Raw genomic sequence first — 20259 nt, forward strand, 5'->3', positions numbered from 1 at the left:
TATGTTTATGTTAAGTTATGTTTTTTTGATAAATGAGATGACACGTGGGTACCTGCTTCTATAAACCAATGAGGAGATGGCACGTGGGTACCTGCTTCTATAAACCAATGAGGAGATGGCACGTGGGTACCTGCTTCTATAAACCAATGAGGAGATGGCACGTGGGTACCTGCTTCTATAAACCAATGAGGAGATGGCACGTGGGTACCTGCTTCTATAAACCAATGAGGAGATGGCACGTGGGTACCTGCGTCTATAAACCAATGAGGAGATGGCACGTGGGTACCTGCGTCTATAAACCAATGAGGAGATGGCACGTGGGTACCTGCTTCTATAAACCAATGAGGAGATGGCACGTGGGTACCTGCTTCTATAAACCAATGAGGAGATGGCACGTGGGTACCTGCGTCTATAAACCAATGAGGAGATGGCACGTGGGTACCTGCTTCTATAAACCAATGAGGAGATGCCACGTGGGTACCTGCTTCTATAAACCAATGAGGAGATGCAGCGCGAACTGCGTCACAAATAGAACTGACTTCTAGACGCTCGTTGCAGCATTGTTTTGTTGGCGCGCGTGTGCAGTGTTGCATTTTTAATAACGATTCCGATGTCTACGAACGAACATTTCGAGGCATATCAAATTACCCAGCAGCCATTTAGAAACAACAAGTCATCAAAAAAAGTGTTGTTTCTTAATTTAAAAAATGTCTTCTGGCTGTTTAAATTGGCCACGTCTTGAAAAAGAGGACAGGGACATACGTTTTAGTTAGGTGGTATACCTTTTTCTGAAAACAAATATGGTTAACCATGACCAGAAAAGGTTTAAGGTTTAGCACTGTGGGTCACCACAACGTCACCACAACGTGTATCCAGGCGAACAGTGATCAGGCTCACCAAGTAGCTGTAACCCTGTTGATAATAAGTAACCTGACGTCAGCGTGGGCAGGTGTCATTGATACAATAGTGAAGCTGCCATTGTGACGCAGAACAATGAGCTGGGAAGAGAGAACGTTCAGAAGGTGAGTTGATTCCACGGAGCTCAATAGAACTAATAGGAGCTGGCAGGGAGAAGAATGACCTAAAATAAGGCCTGTTTTTTAGCGATTACTATCTAACATAACGTAATATTATGAAACTGGGCTCCATGGCGGATGCAATGAACTAGTTATCAGAAAAAAACGTTGTTGTAAATGTCATGTTTCCAGCCTACTTGAGGCGCACCGAAAATAATATTCAAAAGTTTGGTCCTTGGACACAGAGGGGTTAAACACTAAAGTTACCGTCCATCTTGTGAAGAGAGGAGGGGTTAAGAACGGAGCAGAAGATACATGTTTGTTGTTTGCTGTAACTAATGGTCAACGTTGTATTGTAATGTTTGTATTGTAATGCCAGAGTTGACGTGGACCATCATTCAAACAAAGAGATGCCTCCCTGACCACCAGTGTGTTTGGATATAATGAAGATCAATTCAGTGAAGAAGAACCTCTAGAGTTCTGACCAAAGAGCCCTATAAAGGGTTAAATATATACTGTATACTCAGACAGGCTAACCTCCTATAAAGGGTTAAATATATACTGTATACTCAGACAGGCTAACCTCCTATAAAGGGTTCTATATATATTCTATATATACTGTATACTCAGACACTTGCTAACCTCCTATAAAGGGTTCTATATATATTCTATATATACTGTAACAATATTTTACAGACAAGGTTCCCCTGAGCAATAGTGTCCGATAAATAACAAATGTGAAAAAATTGTGGAAACATGTTTTAGAAACAAACAACATTGTAATCTCACCTCTTAGCTTTGGTGTCATGTTCCCCAGAGAGCCTCATTTTAGAGGCAGGGCCCCCCTCCTCTCTCTCCCCAGAGAGACTCATTTTAGAGGCAGGGCCCCCCTCCTCTCTCTCACCAGAGAGACTCATTTTAGAGCACTGACCCCTAAACAGAGATCCAACATGTTGGTTGTGGTTAACACAGTGACAACTAAACAGAGATCCAACATGTTGGTTGTGGTTAACACAGTGACAACTAAACAGAGATCCAACATGTTGGTTGTGGTTAACACAGTGACAACTAAACAGAGATCCAACATGTTGGTTGTGGTTAACACAGTGACAACTAAACAGAGATCCAACATGTTGTTTGTTGTTATTAACACAGTGACAACTAAACAGAGATCCAACATGTTGGTTGTGGTTAACACAGTGACAACTAAACAGAGATCCAACATGTTGGTTGTGGTTAACACAGTGACAACTAAACAGAGATCCAGCATGTTGGTTGTGGTTAACACAGTGACAACTAAACAGAGATCCAACATGTTGGTTGTGGTTAACACAGTGACAACTAAACAGAGATCCAGCATGTTGGTTGTGGTTAACACAGTGACAACTAAACAGAGATCCAACATGTTGGTTGTGGTTAACACAGTGACAACTAAACAGAGATCCAACATGTTGGTTGTGGTTAACACAGTGACAACTAAACAGAGATCCAGCATGTTGGTTGTGGTTAACACAGTGACAACTAAACAGAGATCCAGCATGTTGGTTGTGGTTAACACAGTGACAACTAAACAGAGATCCAACATGTTGGTTGTTGTTAACACAGTGACAACTAAACAGAGATCCAACATGTTGGATCTCAGTAATTCTTGAAGGTCATATGTTCTCTTTTATTCATTATCTCTTAGAAATAAAACATTTACTAACAGACACATCCAAACAGTCAGGTGATTTAATGCATCACATGAATATGTAGTCGTGATTTATAATTTTCACCTTTTGTCAATAATAATAATAATATAATAATAATAATAACAATATAATATATAATAATATGAATAATAATGTCTCACTTTCTCTTTTAATAATTTCTCTCATTCTAGTGTGTTGCTTTGTTCAACAGGTATGATATTATGATGCTGTTACTGAATTCAGTTCATAATATTAATGTTAAGAAAAGTCTGTTCAGTGGTTTATACCAAATTACACAGGAAGCAGGAGCTCATTGGAATTTAGAAAACAACAAATGTTCTGATATTCTGAAAGATGGCTTACAATTTATACAAATTGTAAAATAACCGCGATATACAAATATATGAACAACATGGTATAATGTGACTTGACTACACCCAGTTAGCTATATGAACAACATGTTATAATGTGACTTGACTACACCCAGTTAGCTATATGAACAACATGTTATAATGTGACTTGACTACACCCAGTTAGCTATATGAACAACATGTTATAATGTGACTTGACTCCACCCAGTTAGCTATATGAACAACATGTTATAATGTGACTTGACTACACCCAGTTAGCTATATGAACAACATGTTATAATATGACTTGACTCCACCCAGTTAGCTATATGAACAACATGTTATAATGTGACTTGACTCCACCCAGTTAGCTATATGAACAACATGTTATAATGTGACTTGACTACACCCAGTTAGCTATATGAACAACATGTTATAATGTGACTTGACTACACCCAGTTAGCTATATGAACAATATGTTATAATGTGACTTGACTCCACCCAGTTAGCTATATGAACAACATGTTATAATGTGACTTGACTACACCCAGTTAGCTATATGAACAACATGTTATAATGTGACTTGACTACACCCAGTTAGCTATATGAACAACATGTTATAATGTGTCTTGACTACACCCAGTTAGCTATATGAACAACATGTTATAATGTGTCTTGACTACACCCAGTTAGCTATATGAACAACATGTTATAATGTGACTTGACTACACCCAGTTAGCTATATGAACAACATGTTATAATGTGACTTGACTACACCCAGTTAGCTATATGAACAACATGTTATAATGTGACTTGACTACACCCAGTTAGCTATATGAACAACATGTTATAATGTGACTTGACTACACCCAGTTAGCTATATGAACAACATGTTATAATGTGACTTGACTACACCCAGTTAGCTATATGAACAACATGTTATAATGTGACTTGACTACACCCAGTTAGCTATATGAACAACATGTTATAATGTGACTTGACTACACCCAGTTAGCTATATGAACAACATGTTATAATGTGACTTGACTACGCCCAGTTAGCTATATGAACAACATGTTATAATGTGACTTGACTCCACCCAGTTAGCTATATGAACAACATGTTATAATGTGACTTGACTACACCCAGTTAGCTATATGAACAACATGTTATAATGTGACTTGACTACACCCAGTTAGCTATATGAACAACATGTTATAATGTGACTTGACTACACCCAGTTAGCTATATGAACAACATGTTATAATGTGACTTGACTACACCCAGTTACCGCCATTTTGTATGATTGAACTGTCACGATGCTGTCCCAGGTGAAATGGACTGTTACATCTGAGTCTTTTACTGTCATTCACTATACTAAAATAACACCAGACATTTAATGTCTCTACACACTTTACAATAATCACTGGTAAGATTCTTACCTTGTAGCCTGAATTCACAACCAGAACATGTCAAGTCACTGAGATATTTTCCGTTGTGCTGAGAGAGAACCTTCCTGATGACAAGTGTCTCTGTATCTATGTTCTAGGTTCAGTTGATCTCTGGATGTAATAATATCTGGTCAAAGTCTAGAGACACAACACCATAGTTTATCATAACCATAACAGCAGTTGGCCAGTAAAGGCCATGGAATACTAGAAAACAGGGTTCGTCAACTAGGTTTGGCTTCGGGACAATTGTTTTCTGAGTTAAAGTTGACTGTCAAGAACATAATTAGCATATAATATTATCACAATTAATAGGCTGAGTTAATGAATAGGCTGAATGAATGAATAGGCTGAGTTAATGAATAGACTGAATTAATGAACAGGCTGAATTAATGAATAGGCTGAGTTAATGAACAGGCTGAATTAATGAACAGGCTGAATTAATGAACAGGCTGAATTAATGAACAGGCTGAATTAATGAACAGGCTGAATTAATGAATAGGCTGAATTAATGAACAGGCTGAATTAATGAACAGGCTGAATTAATGAACAGGCTGAATTAATGAATAGGCTGAATTAATGAACAGGCTGAATTAATGAACAGGCTGAATTAATGAACAGGCTGAATTAATGAATAGGCTGAATTAATGAATAGGCTGAATGAATGAACAGGCTGAATGAATGAACAGGCTGAATGAATGAATAGGCTGAATGAATGAATAGGCTGAATTAATGAACAGGCTGAATTAATGAACAGGCTGAATTAATGAACAGGCTGAATTAATGAGCAGGCTGAATTAATGACTAGGTTGAATTAATGAATTGGCTACACTACAAATTTAACAACATGTTTAACACATGTGATTAGTACATAATACATTCAGTGACAATAAAATCATTTAGATCTGATTAAGTTCATAAAATCACCAGTATCTCGGTATTATGAATCTTAGCATGATACTTTCAAAGTGTCCTTCCCGCCCCAGACAGAGGCCTTCCCGCCCCAGACAGAGACCTTCCTGCCACAGACAGAGAACTTCTTGCCCCAGATAGAGACCTTCCTGCCACAGACAGAGGCCTTCCCGCCCCAGACAGAGACCTTCCTGCCACAGACAGAGGCCTTCCCGCCCCAGACAGTGTCCTTCCCACCCCAGACAGAGGCCTTTCCGCCCCCAGACAGTGTCTTTCCTGCCCCAGACAGAGGCCTTCCCACCCCAGACAGAGGCCTTTCCGCCCCAGACAGTGTCCTTCCTGCCCCAGACAGAGGCCTTCCCACCCCAGACAGAGGCCTTTCCGCCCCCAGACAGTGTCTTTCCTGCCCCAGACAGAGGCCTTCCTGCCCCAGACAGAGGCCTTCCCGCCCCAGACAGAGGCCTTCCCGCCCCAGACAGAGGCCTTCCCGCCCCAGCAGAAACATGTAATCATTAACTACAAGCTACAAACACGACAGTAGAATCCTCCTTCGTGGCCTGACCCAACAACAGAAGGTCATAAGTGCCTTCCTAAAAGCATCATGGGTACTAACCAAACACAACATGCCCTTCACAGACGAGGAGCTATTTAAAAAGTGCATGGTGACAGTTTTGGAGGAATTGGCCACAGACAAGTCTATGGATAGCATCATATTGTCTGTCAAACAGGTGCCCCTTGTCTGCTTCAACAGCCGGACACCGTGTCCGTGCTCTGAAGGATGACGTGCATAGGATTGTTCTGGAAGGGCTCAGAGCATTTTCCCCTGGCTATTGATGAGAGAACAGTTGTTTCCCTGGCAATTGATGAGAGAACTGTTGTTTCCCTGGCTATTGATGAGAGAACTGTTGTTCCCCTGGCTAGTGATGAGAGAACTGTTGTTCTCCTGGCTATTGATGAGAGAACTGTTGTTCCCCTGGTTATTGATGAGAGAACTGTTGTTTCCCTGGCTATTGATGAGAGAACTGTTGTTTCCCTGCCTGTTGATGAGAGAACTGTTGTTCTTCTGGCTATTGATGAGATAACTGTTGTTCTCCTGGCTATTGATGAGAGAACTGTTGTTCCCCTGGCTATTGATGAGAGAACTGTTGTTCTCCTGGCTATTGATGAGAGAACTGTTGTTCTTCTGGCTATTGATGAGATAACTGTTGTTTCCCTGGATATTGATAAGAGAACTGTTGTGCCCCTGGCTATTGATGAGAGAACTGTTGCATTTGTTACATACATTAAAACAATCCCACGTTATAAATGAAAATGTAGCTGTGATTCCAACGAAAGAACGATGGAGCAACAAGAATTGATTAATCAGAACATTCAGAAAGAATCCCAGCTGAGACACAGGCCATAGAAATGTAAAGGTCATTTCAGACTAAGCCGACATATGCAGTGTTTACTGTGAATGCAGTCTCCGTGAAGGGGGAACATTTCCTTTAAATATCAACAACTTGCAGGCCTATGTATGCTATATGAATATGTGTAGCCTGGCCTATATGATGAGTACTGTTATATTCAACCCAGCCCATGTAGTGTTTCAGGCGTTCAGATAGTGAAAACTGATGCGTTTTAAGCTCTCGCCCAAAGCCTGTTGTCTTGGCATGTGGACATAAACTTTCTGATCAACCAAATATGTTCTTATTCTACTCATTACAAGTCTCTAGTAGCACAATCAAGCTGTTTCCCCAGTTTACTGAGGAGTATATTCAACCCCAGCTAAAAGCCCACAGACCTATTTATTAAATAAAGTCCACCACAGTAAGAGTCCTCAACTGTAGTGAGAACATTCTGTCATATGTTTAAGGGCTGTTTCATGATTCCAAAATGTTCCAGTGCTGAGGAACTGTAATGGTTTGAATACACCTGCTCTTTCTGTGAAGAACTACAACTCCCTGTTTCACGTTGCATCGTGTCTAGAGGCGGCGACCGGAAATGGCGATGAAATTGTAGTTCTAACCCCTTTGTGGTTTGTTTAGAATAATGATGTATCAAATACTGTGCTATTGTGACCACACCATGGCCTCCAGTCTCCTCTCTTCAGCGAAGTCAATTTATCAGAAATGACAAGTCTACAAGGCTTGATCTCTAAATGTGTTTCTCTGTAGGCTACATACTGAACCCTTAAAGCTACAATCCTTAGTTGATAAACCCATGTATGGACCATTACATGTTGAGGGTTTCAGGATCAGAAGTTATTATTTATTTACAGATGACAATGGTGATCTAGATGTTCAAATGACAATATTTACAAAATAAACTAAAATGACTTGCCTATTTAAATAAAGGTCAAATAAAAGATATTTACAAATCAACAACTAACAGGTCAATGAGGAAGCAAACCTGTCTATTCCATTAGACTCTTGGGGTTTATCAGGCTCAAGTCAGGTTCTCCTCAACATGACATCAATAGTAAATTACATGCAACAATGGCCTGTACCACATCTAACAATTAATTAATTAAACAGAAATGTGCTTCTTTTAACCCCAAAACAGCAATAAAATATACCAATATAAACAAAGGGCCGGAATACAAAGACATCAATTACAACAGAATGGACATGTTAAAAACACCCTCATTATTCCTCCATCAATATCACCATCGTTGTTGTAGTCATCACCCTCAGCCTCATTCATCTATTCCTCCATCAATATCACCATCGTTGTTGTAGTCATCACCCTCAGCCTCCTTCATCTATTCCTCCATCAATATCACCATCGTTGTTGTAGTCATCACCCTCAGCCTCATTCATCTATTCCTCCATCAATATCACCATCGTTGTTGTAGTCATCACCCTCAGCCTCATTCATCTATTCCTCCATCAATATCACCATCGTTGTTGTAGTCATCACCCTCAGCCTCATTCATCTATTCCTCCATCAATATCACCATCGTTGTTGTAGTCATCACCCTCAGCCTCATTCATCTATTCCTCCATCAATATCACCATCGTTGTTGTAGTCATCACCCTCAGCCTCATTCATCTATTCCTCCATCAATATCACCATCGTTGTTGTAGTCATCACCCTCAGCCTCATTCATCTATTCCTCCATCAATATCACCATCGTTGTTGTAGTCATCACCCTCAGCCTCATTCATCTATTCCTCCATCAATATCACCATCGTTGTTGTAGTCATCACCCTCAGCCTCCTTCATCTATTCCTCCATCAATATCACCATCGTTGTTGTAGTCATCACCCTCAGCCTCATTCATCTATTCCTCCATCAATATCACCATCGTTGTTGTAGTCATCACCCTCAACCTCATTCCTCTATTCCTCCATCAATATCACCATTGTTGTTGTAGTCATCACCCTCAACCTCATTCATCTATTCCTCCATCAATATCACCATTGTTGTTGTAGTCATCACCCTCAACCTCATTCATCTATTCCTCCATCAATATCACCATCGTTGTTGTAGTCATCACCCTCAGCCTCATTCATCTATTCCTCCATCAATATCACCATCGTTGTTGTAGTCATCACCCTCAGCCTCATTCATCTATTCCTCCATCAATATCACCATCGTTGTTGTAGTCATCACCCTCAGCCTCATTCATCTATTCCTCCATCAATATCACCATCGTTGTTGTAGTCATCACCCTCAGCCTCATTCATCTATTCCTCCATCAATATCACCATTGTTGTTGTAGTCATCACCCTCAGCCTCATTCATCTATTCCTCCATCAATATCACCATCGTTGTTGTAGTCATCACCCTCAGCCTCCTTCATCTATTCCTCCATCAATATCACCATCGTTGTTGTAGTCATCACCCTCAGCCTCATTCATCTATTCCTCCATCAATATCACCATTGTTGTTGTCGTCGACATCATAATAGTCATTATCCACTTCCTGGATGTCCTCCACATCATAGTTTCTGTCCTCAATAAACCCCCATCTGAACAATTCAAATTGTCCTTCTGCCTGCTGGAGCTCATCAAGCTTTCCAGCAAGGACAGCGCTTGCCCCAAGACAAAATCCATATTGCTCTGTGTAATGTTGTTATTCCTCCACGATCAGTGCCTGCTCCTGTGAGTGGAACATCTGACAGTGAAGACATCATCCTCATTGTAGCGCTTCTCTTCACAAAGAGCACAAAGAGCCTTTGCTTGAGGTGAACCTTCCCATCATCCTCTGCTCCTCCTGCTGTCCAGGACCAAGCAGTGCTGTCCACCTGCACTTCATCCTCGTACCGTGTCTCCTCAGGTTGTAGTCCTTCACATGTTTTTATGCTACTACGACCGTGGCCTTTTGGACAGGCGGTTGGCAATATAATAATCATTGATAACAGATAATCAATACCTTGACCATCTATTGATAACAGATAATCAATACCTTGACCATCTATTGATAACAGATCATCAATACCTTGACCATCTATTGATAACAGATAATCAATACCTTGACCATCTATTGATAACAGATAATCAATACCTTGACCATCTATGGATAACAGATATTCAATACCTTGACCATCTATTGATAACAGATAATCAATACCTTCACCATCTATTGATAACAGATAATCAATACCTTGACCATCTATTGATAACAGTTTAAACAGACAGAAAATATGTTCAAGGAAATCTAATCTAACAAAAAAACATTCAGAAATGACAGAAGCTGCTATGCAATAACTCTGTTACCATCCAACAACAGATCATTAGCAACAGAAACCAAGTTCGGAAACATATACAAATACACATTATTATTGTGTTTGTCCTCCCAGAATGATCATAGAACTGGTATGAGTTGACTTGTTCCTATTGTTGAATATATACAGTGGGGAGAACAAGTATTTGATACACTGCCAATTTTGCAATGTAATTTTTGTATCATAGGTACACTTCAACTGTGAGAGACGGAATCTAAAACAAAAATCCAGAAAATCACATTGTGTGATTTTTAAGTAATTAATTTGCAAAAAAAACAACACTGTCTCCTCCAATTTCCTTGTTTTGGGTTTGGACCTGATGGCGTTGCCTGCTTGAAATCCATGGCAACCCCCCAAAAAATCACTAACTATCACCGTACAGAACTGTCCGTGTCCACGTGTGGCACTAAGCATATTGTCCGGTTACGCGCAGAGTGGGCTGAGGTGGACTTGGAGAATAAAGATGGTTCTACGGTGTTGAGACACCGAAGTTTATTGTTCAGACTTTTTTTTTTCTTTACGGTCAGGGACAGTATGAGTGTAGCCAGGTCCTTTTCTCTCTCTATCCTTGTTTACGGTCAGGGACAGTATGAGTGTAGCCAGGTCCTTTTCTCTCTCTATCCTTGTTTACGGTCAGGGACAGTATGAGTGTAGCCAGGTCCTTGTTTACGGTCTGGGACAGTGTGAGTGTAGCCAGTTTAACACAGTTGCTACCTCAGATTATGAGCCTAGCAGGTGTCGTGAATGAGTTATGTAGTACCCGCAGAAGGCCACAGGGAGGAGCAAGAGAGCTATAAACCCATACTGTTTTTTGCCTTAAAAGCCTAAACCTAACAATCAATCAAATGTATTTATGAAGCCCTTTTTACATCAGCAGATGTCACAATGTGCTATATGGGAACTCTAACCATACCTATTACACACTTTAGCCTTAACCCCTAACCCTACCTATTACAAACTTTAGCCTTAACCCCTAACTCTACCTATTACAAACTTTAGCCTTAACCCCTAACTCTACCTATTACAAACTTTAGCCTTAACCCCTAACTCTACCTATTACAAACTTTAGCCTTAACCCCTAACTCTACCTATTACAAACTTTAGCCTTAACCCCTAACTCTACCTATTACAAACTTTAGCCTTAACCCCTAACCCTACCTATTACAAACTTTAGCCTTAACCACTAACTCTACCTATTACAAACTTTAGCCTTAACCCCTAACCCTACCTATTACAAACTTTAGCCTTAACCCCTAACTCTAGGTATAACCTATCTTAACCCCTAACTCTACCTATTACAAACTTTAGCCTTAACCCCTAACTCTAGGTATAACCTATCTTAACCCCTAACTCTACCTATTACATACTTTAGCCTTAACCCCTAACTCTAGGTATAACCTATCTTAGACTTAACCCCTAATTCTAGGTATAACCTATTTTAACCTTAACCCCTAACCCTAGCTATAACAAACTTTAGCCTTAACCCCTAACTCTACCTATTACACACTTTAGCCTTAACCCCTAACTCTAGGTATAACCTATTTTAACCCCTAACCCCTAACTCTAGGTATAACCTATTTTAACCCCTAACCCCTAACTCTAGGTATAACCTATTTTAACCACTAACCCCTAACTCTAGGTATAACCTATTTTAGCCTTAACCCCTAACTCTAGGTATAACCTATTTTAACCCCTAACCCTAGGTATAACCTATTTTAACCACTAACCCCTAACTCTAGGTATAACCTATTTTAGCCTTAACCTCTAACTCTAGGTATAACCTATTTTAACCCCTAACCCTAGGTATAACCTATTTGAACCACTAACCCCTAACTCTAGGTATAACCTATTTTAGCCTTAACCCCTAACTCTAGGTATAACCTATTTTAACCCCTAACCCTAGGTATGACCTATTTTAACCCCTAACCCCTAACTCTAGGTATAACCTATTTTAACCTTAACCCCTAACCCTAGGTATAACCTATTTGAACCTTAACCCTTAACCCCTAACCCTAGGTATAACCTATTTTAACCTTAACCCCTAACTCTAGGTATAACCTTTTTTAACCCTAACCCCTAACCCTAGGTATAACCTATTTCATCCTTAACCCCTAACCCCTAACTCTAGGTATAACCTATTTTAACCCCTAACCCCTAACTCTAGGTATAACCTATTTTAACCCCTAACTCTAGGTATAACCTATTTTAACCCCTAACTCTAGGTATAACCTATTTTAACCCCTAACTCTAGGTATAACCTATTTTAACCCCTAACTCTAGGTATAACCTATTTTAACCCCTAACTCTAGGTATAACCTATTTTAACCCCTAACTCTAGGTATAACCTATTTTAACCCCTAACTCTAGGTATAACTTATTTTAACCCCTAACTCTAGGTATAACCTATTTTAACCCCTAACTCTAGGTATAACATATTTTTACCCCTAACCCTAGGTATAACCTATTTTAACCCCTAACCCCCAACTCTAGGTATAACCTATTTTAACCTTAACCCCTAACTCTAGGTATAACCTATTTCATCCTTAACCCCTAACCACTAACTCTAGGTATAACCTATTTTAACCTTAACCCCTAACCCCTAACTCTAGGTATAACCTATTTTAACCCCTAACTCTAGGTATAACCTATTTTAACCCCTAACTCTAGGTATAACCTATTTTAACCTTAACCCTAGGTATAACCTATTTTAACCCCTAACCCTAGGTATAACCTATTTTAACCTTAACCCTAGGTATAACCTATTTTAACCCCTAACCCCTAACTCTAGGTATAACCTATTTTAACCCCTAACTCTAGATATAACGTATTTTAACCCCTAACCCCTAACCCCTAACTCTAGGTATAACCTATTTTAACCCCTAACCCCTAACTCTAGGTATAACCTATTTTAACCCCTAACCCCTAACTCTAGGTATAACCTATTTTAACCCCTAACCCCTAACTCTAGTTATAACCTATTTTAACCTTAACCCCTAACTCTAGGTATAACCTATTTTAAACGTAACCCCTAACCCTAGGTAAATTATCAGATGTTAAATGAGTTTAACATAGTGGACCATATAACCAATAAGCCTTATCACCTGTATCAACTTATGCAGCATAGTGGCTATAAACACGATCCGAACGACCAGACAACTAGGAGGTGTCCACATGGTCTGATAAACACTCCTAACAACCCCACTGCTAGGAGGTGTCCACATGGTCTGATGAACACTCCTAACAACCAGACCACTAGGAGGTGTCCACATGGTCTGATAAACACTCCTAACAACCAGACCACTAGGAGGTGTCCACATGGTCTGGTAAACGCCCCTAACAACCCCACCACTAGGAGGTGTCCACATGGTCTGATAAACACTCCTAACAACCCCACCACTAGGAGGTGTCCACATGGTCTGATAAACACTCCTAACAACCCCACCACTAGGAGGTGTCCACATGGTCTGATGAAGACTCCTAACAACCAGACCACTAGGAGGTGTCCACATGGTCTGATAAACACTCCTAACAACCCCACTACTAGGAGGTGTCCACATGGTCTGATAAACACTCCGAACAACCCCACCACTAGGAGGTGTCCACATGGTCTGATGAACACTCCTAACAACACCCACCACTAGGAGGTGTCCACATGGTCTGATGAAGACTCCTAACAACCAGACCACTAGGAGGTGTCCACATGGTCTGATAAACACTCCTAACAACCCCACCACTAGGAGGTGTCCACGTGGTCTGATAAACACTCCTAACAACCCACCACTAGGAGGTGTCCACATGGTCTGATAAACACTCCTAACAACCAGACCACTAGGAGGTGTCCACATGGTCTGATAAACACTATTAACAACCAGACCACTAGGAGGTGTCCACATGGTCTGATAAACACTCCTAACAATCAGACCACTAGGAGGTGTCCACATGGTCTGATAAACACTCCTAACAACCAGACCACTAGGAGGTGTCCACATGGTCTGGTAAACGCCCCTAACAACCCCACCACTAGGAGGTGTCCACATGGTCTGATAAACACTCCTAACAACCCCACCACTAGGAGGTGTCCACATGGTCTGATGAAGACTCCTAACAACCAGACAACTAGGAGGTGTCCACATGGTCTGATAAACACTCCTAACAACCCCACCACTAGGAGGTGTCCACATGGCCTGATAAACACTCCTAACAACCCCACCACTTGGAGGTGTCCACATGGTCTGATAAACACTCCTAACAACCCCACCACTAGGAGGTGTCCACATGGTCTGATAAACAGTCCTAACAACCCCACCACTAGGAGGTGTCCACATGGTCTGATAAACACTCCTAACAACCAGACCACTAGGAGGTGTCCACATGGTCTGATAAACACTATTAACAACCAGACCACTAGGAGGTGTCCACATGGTCTGATAAACACTCCTAACAACCCCACCACTAGGAGGTGTCCACATGGTCTGATAAACACTCCTAACAACCAGACCACTAGGAGGTGTCCACATGGTCTGATAAACACTCCTAACAATCAGACCACTAGGAGGTGTCCACATGGTCTGATAAACACTCCTAACAACCAGACCACTAGGAGGTGTCCACATGGTCTGATAAACACTCCTAACAACCCCACCACTAGGAGGTGTCCACATGGTCTGATGAAGACTCCTAACAACCAGACCACTAGGAGGTGTCCACATGGTCTGATAAACACTCCTAACAACCCCACCACTAGGAGGTGTCCACATGGTCTGATAAACACTCCTAACAACCAGACCACTAGGAGGTGTCCACATGGTCTGATAAGCACTCCTAACAATCAGACCACTAGGAGGTGTCCACATGGTCTGATAAACACTCCTAACAACCAGACCACTAGGAGGTGTCCACATGGTCTGATAAACACTCCTAACAACCAGACCACTAGGAGGTGTCCACATGGTCTGATAAACACTCCTAACAACCCCACCACTAGGAGGTGTCCACATGGTCTGATAAACACTCCTAACCACCAGACCACTAGGAGGTGTCCACATGGTCTGATAAACAGTCCTAACAACCAGACCGCTAGGAGGTGTGCACATGGTCTGATAAACACTCCTAACAACCCCACCACGAGGAGGTGTCCACATGGTCTGATAAACACTCCTAACAACCCCACCACTAGGAGGTGTCCACATGGTCTGATAAACACTCCTAACAACCAGACCACTAGGAGGTGCCCACATGGTCTGATAAACAATCCTAACAACCCCACCACTAGGAGGTGTCCACATGGTCTGATAAACACTCCTAACAACCCCACCACTAGGTGTCCACATGGTCTGATAAACACTCCTAACAACCCCATCACTAGGAGGTGTCCACATGGTCTGATAAACACTCCTAACAACCCCACCACTAGGAGGTGTCCACATGGTCTGATAAACACTCCTAACAACCCCACCACTAGGAGGTGTCCACATGGTCTGATAAACACTCCTAACAACCCCACCACTAGGAGGTGTCCACATGGTCTGATTAACACTCCTAACAACCCCACCACTAGGAGGTGTCCACATGGTCTGATAAACACTCCTAACATCCTGACCACTAGGAGGTGTCCAAATGATCTGATAAACACTCCTAACAACCCCACCACTAGGAGGTGTCCACATGGTCTGATTAACACTCCTAACAACCCCACCACTAGGAGGTGTCCACATGGCCTGATAAACACTCCTAACAACCCACCACTAGGAGGTGTCCACATGGTGTCACATGGTTTAAGCAAGGCACTTAACCCTATTTTGCTCTAGGGGAACCGTACTACTATGGTTGACCCTGTAAAACAACACTTTTCACTGCATGTGACAATAAAACATTACAATTCTTTCTCAATTACAACATTTAGTTTAACAATGTTGGTTATAAACCTTGTTGACATTCATCCAATGACACCTTGACTTGCATTACATTCTCACTGCAGAAAAACATCCTCATGTTATTGACCAACCAGAAATGTCACATATCTGTTTGACAGTAACCCTGGATGAGGAATGTGTGAACTATCTTGTCATCTCTTTGGGTAACCACATTGGAACATTCTAGTCTTGAAGGACATGAACTGGCAGAACAGGTTTCAGCAAAGAATGGAGTCATTGTTTTCAGGAAGGTGTAACCATGACGATAAGAAAGACAGGAGGCAGACTAGACTGCAAGGGAAGCCACCTGAACTACTGTCCTACAAAGACAAACAGCCACCTGAACTACTGTCCTACAAAGACAAACAGCCACCTGAACTACTGTCATACAAAGACAAACATCCACCTGAACTACTGTCCTACAGAGACAAACAGCATCTACACAAACAGCCACCTGAACTACTGTCCTACAGAGACAAACAGCCACCTGAACTACTGTCCTACAGAGACAAACAGCCACCTGAACTATTGTCCTACAAAGACAAACAGCCACCTGAACTACTGTCCTACAAAGACAAACAGCATCTACACAAACAGCCACCTGAACTACTGTCCTACATAGACAAACAGCATCTACACAAACAGCCACCTGAACTACTGTCCTACAGAGACAAACAGCCACCTGAACTACTGTCCTACAGAGACAAACAGCCACCTGAACTACTGTCCTACAGAGACAAACAGCCACCTGAACTACTGTCCTACAGAGACAAACAGCCACCTGAACTACTGTCCTACAAAGACAAACAGCCACCTGAACTACTGTCCTACAGAGACAAACAGCATCTACACAAACAGCCACCTGAACTACTGTCCTACAGAGACAAACAGCCACCTGAACTACTGTCCTACAAAGACAAACAGCATCTACACAAACAGCCACCTGAACTACTGTCCTACAAAGACAAACAGCATCTACACAAACAGCCACCTGAACTACTGTCCTACAGAGACAAACAGCCACCTGAACTACTGTCCTACAGAGACAAACAGCCACCTGAACTACTGTCCTACAGAGACAAACAGCCACCTGAACTACTGTCCTACAAAGACAAACAGCATCTACACAAACAGCCACCTGAACTACTGTCCTACAGAGACAAACAGCCACCTGAACTACTGTCCTACAAAGACAAACAGCCACCTGAACTACTGTCCTACAAAGACAAACAGCCACCTGAACTATTGTCCTACAAAGACAAACAGCATCTACACAAACAGCCACCTGAACTACTGTCCTACAAAGACAAACAGCCACCTGAATTACTGTCCTACAGAGACAAACAGCATCTACACAAACAGCCACCTGAACTACTGTCCTACAAAGACAAACAGCCACCTGAACTACTGTCCTACAAAGACAAACAGCATCTACACAAACAGCCACCTGAACTACTGTCCTACAGAGACAAACAGCATCTACACAAACAGCCATCTGAACTACTGTCCTACAAAGACAAACAGCCACCTGAACTACTGTCCTACAAAGACAAACAGCCACCTGAACTACTGTCCTACAAAGAGAAACAGCCACCTGAACTACTGTCCACCAGACACAAACAGCATCTACACAAACAGCCACCTGAACTACTGTCCTACAGAGACAAACAGCATCTACATAAACAGCCAACTGAACTGTATTTAATGATGTTATGTCGTTGTGTTGTCATGTTGTGAATGTTGTATTGTAGTAACCCTCAACTGTATTTAATGGTGTTATGTAGTTGTGGAGGGAAGAGCACACAGTATACTGTATCAATTAAAGCTGCTATAGGGATTCCAGCTACTGCACTGTGTGTGTGTGTGTGTGTGTGTGTGTGTGTGTGTGTGTGTGTGTGTGTGTGTGTGTGTGTGTGTGTGTGTGTGTGTGTGTGTGTGTGTGTGTGTGTGTGTGTGTGTTTTGTGTGTGACAGAGGGTGGTTAGGTACTGTAGGATTATTTAATCAGTGTGGTTCATTGGACAGGTCAGAGTCAATGTTTGAAGTTGTGGACCTCCCTACTGGCTATGGACTAAGCCACCAATGTCTTCAAATCCTAGGGGAGAGAGGGGAACTGCTACCACTGGGGAGAGAGGAGCTGCTACCCCTGGGGAGAGAGGAGATGCAACCAGGAGAGACTGTGTCCCTGCTCGGGAAGAGTTGTTGATTGGTGTTTGGCAGGAGCTGTGTTGATGAAGACTGCTCAACTTGCTGATGTTTCACAATATGCCATGTCTCAGTCACCAGGACTCAACACAATTGAACACATCAACAAAACACCAAATGATGGAATTTCTTGTGGAATGTATTCCAAGGCACATTGTAAGAGATGTAAAGAGAGAGGGAGAGAGAACAGGCAGAACCTGATATGTAAATGAGCAGAGGAAACTAAAGCAACTTTTGACGATCTGATGATCATTCAGACTGTGTTTCTATTGAGAGATAAAAGGTAAGACCACAATTGTTATGTGTATTCATATAGTTGATGATATTGTTATGTGTATTCATATAGTTGATGATATTGTTATGTGTATTCATATAGTTGATGATATTGTTATGTGTCATATAGTTGATGATATTGTTATGTGTATTCATATAGTTGATGATATTGTTGTGTGTATTCATATAGTTGATGATATTGTTATGTGTGTTCATATAGTTGATGATATTGTTATGTGAATTCATATAGTTGATGATATTTCTGGTGGACAGTGTTATAATAGTCCTACTCTCCTTAAAATGTTTGATATAAATTAGATGCGTGGGGTGAATTTGTTCTGTGCCCATCTGTGTTTCCCAGGGTGATCACTCCTACACTATCTAGAATCTAAAAGGGTTATTTGGCTGTCCCCATAGGATAACCCTTTTTGGTACTAGGGAGAACCCTTTTGGGTTCCATGAAGAACCCTTTCCAAAGAGGGTTCTTTCTTCTGTGAATGATTTTCACTGAGGAAGGTTTGTTGTGTGATAGAGAGACAAATAAATATTTTGGAAAGCCTAACAACAAATTACACTTCCTCAAAACAGGTTGTGTTTATTCATTAGTGCCATTTAGAACTGTTGGCTGTGGAGTAAACTAACGAATACAACCCAGGTTGTACGACTCAGCTGTTGATGCCTGATGCTGAAAACCTGAACGTAGCCTGAGGGGTAGCTAGATATACTGGTTTTCTAAAGGGAATAACGCCGCTAGCCAGCTTCAGTTAGCTTCACATTCCAGCTCAGGCCTCATCCATCAGAATATATAGAGCGCTAGTCAAAAAGATTGATTATTATAAAGTGTGTAGATACATTAAATGTATGGTGTAATGTTAGTATAGTGAATGGAAGTAAAACACTCCTAACAGTAGATAAATTAAATGTAAGGTGTAATGTTAGTATAGTGAATGGAAGTATAACACTCCTAACAGTAGATAAATTAAATGTAAGGTGTAATGTTAGTATAGTGAAGTATAACACTCCTAACAGTAGATACATTAAATGTCTGGTGTAATGTTAGTATAGTGAATGGTAGTATAACACTCCTAACAGTAGATAAATTAAATGTAAGGTGTAATATTAGTATAGGGAATGACAGTATAACACTGCTAACAGTAGATACATTAAATGTATGGTGTAATGTTAGTATAGTGAATGACAGTATAACACTCCTAACAGTAGATACATTAAATGTCTGGTGTAATGTTAGTATAGTGAATGACAGTATAACACTCCTAACAGTAGAGACATTAAATGTATGGTGTAATGTTAGTATAGTGAATGACAGTATAACACTCCTAACAGTAGATACATTAAATGTCTGGTGTAATGTTAGTATAGTGAATGACAGTATAACACTCCTAACAGTAGATACATTAAATGTATGGTGTAATGTTAGTATAGTGAAGTATAACACTCCTAACAGTAGATACATTAAATGTATGGTGTAATGTTAGTATAGTGAAGTATAACACTCCTAACAGTAGAGACATTAAATGTCTGGTGTAATGTTAGTATAGTGAATGACAGTATAACACTCCTAACAGTAGATACATTAAATGTATGGTGTAATGTTAGTATAGTGAATGACAGTATAACACTCCTAACAGTCTACTTCTACTGAGACAGGTTGGTGTCAGTTTAATCACACAACATGGAGCTGACTGGACGTGGTCAAGTCAAATTCAATATATCAACATTCA

The 20259-nt window shown here is 41.0% G+C and overlaps 1 protein-coding gene across 1 annotated transcript in view; it reads left to right on the forward strand.

The window, feature by feature from the left end:
- The window catches only part of LOC139421752 (NLR family CARD domain-containing protein 3-like), a 1082035-nt gene that overhangs the window by 116862 nt on the left and 944914 nt on the right, over positions 1–20259 (forward strand). The window lies entirely within an intron of this gene.

The sequence above is a fragment of the Oncorhynchus clarkii genome, chromosome 12 (assembly GCF_045791955.1).
Source record: "Oncorhynchus clarkii lewisi isolate Uvic-CL-2024 chromosome 12, UVic_Ocla_1.0, whole genome shotgun sequence".
Classification (NCBI taxonomy): Eukaryota; Metazoa; Chordata; class Actinopteri; order Salmoniformes; family Salmonidae; genus Oncorhynchus; species Oncorhynchus clarkii.